This window comes from Sebastes fasciatus, chromosome 20, assembly GCF_043250625.1.
Source record: "Sebastes fasciatus isolate fSebFas1 chromosome 20, fSebFas1.pri, whole genome shotgun sequence".
In the NCBI taxonomy this organism is placed as follows: domain Eukaryota; kingdom Metazoa; phylum Chordata; class Actinopteri; order Perciformes; family Sebastidae; genus Sebastes; species Sebastes fasciatus.
Genome location: NC_133814.1, coordinates 27945194 through 27951606, shown reverse-complemented (window position 1 = coordinate 27951606; position 6413 = coordinate 27945194). Strand labels below are relative to the sequence as shown.

Here is a 6413-nt window from a genome sequence, read left to right as displayed (position 1 = left end):
GTTGTGGTGTTAACGTCGGTGTTGTTGTGGTGTTAACGTCGGTGTTGTTGTGGTGTTAACGCCGGTGTTGTTGTGGTGTTAACGCCGGTGTTGTTGTGGTGTTAACGTCGGTGTTGTTGTGGCCTCTGTGATTGTTCTTTAACAGGTTCATATCTGATCTCCTGACAGTTTACAGTCTCTGTGTGCTCAAAGTTTGATTTGTGATATCTGAAGCTTATTTGTTTGTATGTGTATAAATGTTTAAAAAGGGACTTCAGGTTGTAACACAGGAAACACCTGAAGTCAAAGTCAGACCTTTGTGACTCGCTGCATTTCTGTTTCTGTTTCTGAGTTTTGATCTCATCAGCATCAAGTAAAAAAGTAAACAATGAATACAAAAATAGAGTTTGACTTGTTGGAATCAAACCTTCTCTGTTCAGCTCCTGGATCCGGCATCTGTTGCCGTGGTGACCGTACAGCTGATGAGCTCAGCCTCAGGAGGAGGAGGAGGGGTTTCAGGTCGCGGCAGGATGGCGGCGAGGAAGAGGACGAGGCTGCCCGTCATCATGCAGCCGCCGCTGAGGTAGAAGGCGACGTCGTAGGACTGACTGAAGAAAGAAGAAAACGTCCTGTAGATGAGGTCCACGTGTCTGAAGTCTCCGCTGGTTAGTCTGAATAGACATGAAGTGAAACCGCCGTCCGTCAGCCAGGAGGGCGTGAACCAACGCGGCGTTTATTAAAACCGTCAGAGCCCAGTTCCCCGTCATGAAGCCCAGAACCACCGACAGCACCTGGAGGTCCAGGTACGAGCTGAAACACAAACACAGATTCTGTCTGTCAGCATCATGTTATATTATATATGATCACATTATTATTACATTCATATCACGACGGCTGTCAACACATTCAAATAGTTCATCCTGATTAAACACACATTCACTGATCTGGAGGTCAGAGGTCAGAGGTCAGAGGTCAAGGGACCCCTTTGTAAATGGCCATGACAGTTGACAGTTCGTAGCGTTATTTAACTCCTTCATGACCAGCTGGTCTGACCTGGTTGGTACCGATGGATTCATCAGGTTCTCTAGTTTACTATGATTCCAGGATCTGACTTTTCTTCTGCCTTTCTTTCAGACATTTCTTTGACTTTTTTTTTTAACATTTTTCAAACTTTTTTGGAAATTTTCAGACTTTTTCTTCGGACATTTTTTGGAAATTTAACATAATATTTAAAATAAATTAGTGTCGTTAAAATGAGTTTGCGTTAACGTGTTATTATCACGTTACCTCTGACGGCTCTGATCGACGGCTATGAAGAACAAGAAGAAGAAGAAGGAGAAGAAGAAGGAGAAGAAGGCCTACCGAGGCTGAAGAGGAAGAGACAGACGCACAACGCCGCGAGGACTCGGTCCTGAAGGAGAGACAACATGGAGGACAAACACCTGAAGAGACAGAAGACCAGTTTTAATAATCCAAACTGATTATTGTTCATCGTTAGTGTGTGTGTGTGTGTGAGAGTGTGTGTGTGTGTGAGAGAGAATGTGTGTGTGTGTGTGTGTGTGTGTGTGTGAGTGTGTGTGTGTGTGTGTGTGTGTGTGTGTGTGTGTGAGAGAGAATGTGTGTGTGTGTGTGTGTGTGTGTGTGTGTGAGAGTGTGTGTGTGTGAGAGAGAATGTGTGTGTGTGTGTGTGTGTGTGTGAGAGAATGTGTGTGTGTGTGTGTGTGTGTGTGTGTGTGAGTGTGTGTGTGTGTGTGTGTGTGAGTGTGTGTGTGTGTGTGTGTGTGTGTGTGTGTGTGTGTGTGTGAGTGTGTGTGTGTGTGTGTGTGTGTGTGTGTGTGTGTGTGTGTGTGTGTGAGAGAGAATGTGTGTGTGTGTGGTGTGTGTGTGTGTGTGTGTGTGTGTGTGTGTGTGTGTGAGAGTGTGTGTGTGTGTGAGAGAGAATGTGTGTGTGTGTGTGTGTGTGTGTGTGTGTGTGTGTGTGAGAGAATGTGTGTGTGTGTGTGTGTGTGTGTGAGTGTGTGTGTGTGTGTGTGTGTGTGTGTGTGTGTGTGTGTGTGTGTGTGTGTGTGTGTGTGTGTGTGTGTGTGTGTGTGAGTGTGTGTGTGTGTGTGTGTGAGTGTGTGTGTGTGTGTGTGTGTGTGTGTGTGTGTGTGTGTGTGTGTGAGAGAATGTGTGTGTGTGTGTGTGTGTGTGAGAGTGTGCGTGTGTGTGAGAGAGAATGTGTGTGTGTGTGTGTGTGTGTGTGTGTGTGTGTGTGTGTGTGTGTGTGGTGTGTGTGTGTGTGTGTGTGTGTGTGCGAGTGTGTGTGTGTGTGTGTGTGTTTGTGTGTGTGTGTGTGTGTGAGTGTGTGTGTGTGTGTGTGTGTGTGAGTGTGTGTGTGTGTGTGTGTGTGTGTGTGTGTGTGTGAGAGAGAATGTGTGTGTGTGTGTGTGTGTGTGTGTGTGTGTGTGTGTGAGAGAATGTGTGTGTGTGTGTGTGTGTGTGTGTGTGTGTGGGGTGTGTGTGTGTGTGTGTGTGTTACACTCACTGGGAGTAACGTCTCATCTTGATCTTCATCATCTTGACGAAGGCCGAGTAGCTCCTCCTCCTCCTCCTCGCCAGCGGCTCCTTGGTTTCCTGGTGATGACTGGATCTGTGGATGAAGGCTTCTGATTGGACGCCTCCTCCTCCTGCTCCTGAAGCTGCTGCAGGACGGCAGCGCGCTGTTTGAGGTAGTACCCGGGCGGGGTCAAAGGTCGCATGAAGCCGGCACACGCCACCACGTTGAGCGCCAACGCCCCGACGACGAGCAGGCAGCCGTCCAGACCGAACAGGTCGATGAGCTCCTTCTGCAGCTCGGCATACAGGACGCCGCCCCTGATGGACGACACAGACTGCATGTGATTATCATAAAGTGGGCATGTCTGTAAAGGGGAGACTCGTGGGTACCCAGAGAACCCATTTACATTCACTGATCTGGATGTCAGAGGTCAAGGGACCCCTTTGAACACGGACATGACAGTTTTTCCTCTTCAACATTTAGTGTCAGTTCAGAGCGTTATTTAACTCCTTTTTTTTTAAGTTTTAAGGGTTAACAGACGTTTAAATATCACCGGGTTCAGCCGGAGCGACTCGGTCCGATCAACTGTGTTTGTCTCCTGTTTACAGAACCAGAGCTGTGGATGAACACGCAGAACGGACCGCTAGCGGCGGATGATGGATTAGAATCACAGACTCCACCGTTAAATACATGTTTTAATATCATTAGAAAGGAAAATAGAAAATGGCAGGTAATAATATTTATATTATATTCTAGTTATAAACACACATGTGGACGATGTGGTCATGTGACAGACGACGATGTGGTCATGTGACGGACGACGATGTGGTCATGTGACGGACGACGATGTGGTCATGTGACGGACGACGATGTGGTCATGTGACGGACGACGATGTGGTCATGTGACGGACGACGATGTGGTCATGTGACGGACGACGATGTGGTCATGTGACGGACGACGATGTGGTCATGTGACGGACGACGATGTGGTCATGTGACGGACGACGATGTGGTCATGTGACAGACGACGATGTGGTCATGTGACGGACGACGATGTGGTCATGTGACGGACGACGATGTGGTCATGTGACGGACGACGATGTGGTCATGTGACGGACGACGATGTGGTCATGTGACGGACGTACCTGTGGTCATTATTCCCAGCGCCAGGCCTCTCTTCTTGTCAAAGTACAGACAGGTGACGGTGACGGTGGCGGCGTACAGCAGACCGAGGCCGACACCTGAGACACACAGAGGACACCGTTAAACTGTCCTCACTGAAGATCCACGTCCTCCACAGTCAGCACCATCTCTGAACCAATCAGCTGTCGGTCTGAGAGTCAGATCGGACTCTCTTCACGGCAAAATACACTTTATTCGGACATTAATATCTCAAATATATATATATGAATAGAATATTAGTTTTAGCCTCATCTCACCAACAACAACGCCGTAGGAGAAGATGAGGAAGGGGACGTTGGGGGCGAAGGCGCTGAGCATCAACCCCCCCGTCACCATCACACCGCTGAAGATGGTGACGGGCCGAACGCCGAAATTCACCAGACAAACGCCGCAGACAGGACCTGGAGGGAGGAGAGGATGAGAGGTTCAAATTCAATCCAGCGACCTGCCGAACAAACAGACGTCAGTAAATGATTGTCTGTGGCCTCGTTACAGGACATGTAGAAATACTTCTATTAGCAACAATACTATATCTGAGTGCAAGCAACAATATATCTGAGTACAAGCAACAATATATCTGAGTGCAAGCAACAATATATCAGAGTGCAAGCAACAATATATCTGAGTGCAAGCAACAATATATCAGAGTGCAAGCAACAATATATCTGAGTACAAGCAACAATATATCTGAGTGCAAGCAACAATATATCTGAGTACAAGCAACAATATATCTGAGTGCAAGCAACAATATATCAGAGTGCAAGCAACAATATATCTGAGTACAAGCAACAATATATCTGAGTGCAAGCAACAATATATCTGAGTACAAGCAACAATATATCTGAGTGCAAGCAACAATATATCTGAGTGCAAGCAACAATATATCTGAGTACAAGCAACAATAAATCTGAGTACAAGCAACAATATATCTGAGTGCAAGCAACAATATATCAGAGTGCAAGCAACAATATATCTGAGTACAAGCAACAATATATCTGAGTTCAAGCAACAATATATCTGAGTACAAGCAACAATATATCAGAGTGCAAGCAACAATATATCTGAGTGCAAGCAACAATATATCTGAGTACAAGCAACAATAAATCTGAGTACAAGCAACAATATATCTGAGTGCAAGCAACAATATATCAGAGTGCAAGCAACAATATATCTGAGTGCAAGAAACAATATATCTGAGTGCAAGCAACAATATATCAGAGTGCAAGCAACAATATATCTGAGTACAAGCAACAATATATCAGAGTACAAGCAACAATATATCTGAGTGCAAGCAACAATATATCTGAGTGCAAGCAACAATATATCTGAGTACAAGCAACAATATATCAGAGTGCAAGCAACAATATATCTGAGTACAAGCAACAATATATCTGAGTGCAAGCAACAATATATCTGAGTGCAAGCAACAATATATCTGAGTGTAAGCAACAATATATCTGAGTACAAGCAACAATATATCTGAGTGCAAGCAACAATATACCTGAGTACAAGCAACAATATATCTGAGTACAAGCAACAATATATCTGAGTGCAAGCAACAATATACCTGAGTGCAAACAACAATATACCTGAGTGCAAACAACAATATACCTGAGTGCAAGCAACAATATATCTGAGTGCAAACAACAATATACCTGAGTGCAAGCAACAATATATCTGAGTGCAAGCAAAAATATATCTGAGTGCAAGCAACAATATATCTGAGTGCAAGCAAAAATATATCTGAGTGCAAGCAACAATATTTCTGGCCAGACAAAGGCGACGTGAGGCAATGCAACTGATGGCCTTTATCGCCGCTGTTTTTTTGATGTCAGGTTGGTTTGTCTGGACCTGAAGGAATAATCACACACACAATGTCTCCTCACCCAGTATGAGTCCGATTCCGACCACCAGTGAGCCCACCCACGCCGTCATGGCCTTCCCCTCCCTGAAGGTGAGGACGCCCACCGACTGAGGAATCAGAATCAGAATCAGAATCAGAAAGGTGTTTATTGCCAGGTGTAAGGGGTATACACGAGGAATTTTCTTTGGCTTATTGGTGCAAGACAAACAGTATAATAACAAAGAATAGATAAAACGTTAGAATAAAATAAGAATAAAAATGTACAATTTACAAAATAAGCTATAAAATAAGGAGAGCCGTACCCTAACAGCAGAGCCAGGAAGCTGGACGCCAAGACCACCCAGCCATACCCGCCATCCAGGGCCGGGGGCTGGGCAGCAGGAGGACCGGGAACTGGGGGTTGGGGGGCCGGGGGCTGGGCAGCAGGAGGACCGGGAGCCGGGGGCTGGGGGGTCGGGGGCTGGGCAGCAGGAGGACTGGGAGCCGGGGGCTGGCGGTCCGGGGGGGTCATGATGAGATGATGGGTGACCTGCAGGGATTCGACAGGACGAGGAAACAAGTCGGTCTGCTGTGAAGGAGAGAGGAGGAAATTGGAGTTCAATATATACAGTATTAGTAGTATATGTAGTATTATATATTATAAATATATATTATTATCAGCTAAATGTACTCAAAGTAAAGTATATAGTAGTATATAGTAGTATTGCCCTGCTTAGACAGATTGAAGTGAAATACAGCGAAGAGGTGAAAATACAACCAGACTTCATTCACACTTCAGTGTTTTCAGTGAAGCGGCTGCAGCTCTGTGGTCACATGTACTTTATATACTCTGCTCTGATTGGACAGTTA

At 45.7% G+C, this 6413-nt stretch overlaps 1 pseudogene; it reads right to left on the bottom strand.

Annotated features, from left to right (window-relative positions):
* Positions 1-2534: 2534 nt before the first annotated feature.
* Positions 2535-6075, bottom strand: LOC141759048 (monocarboxylate transporter 9-like; annotated as a pseudogene).
* Between the last annotated feature and the right edge of the window lie 338 nt (positions 6076-6413).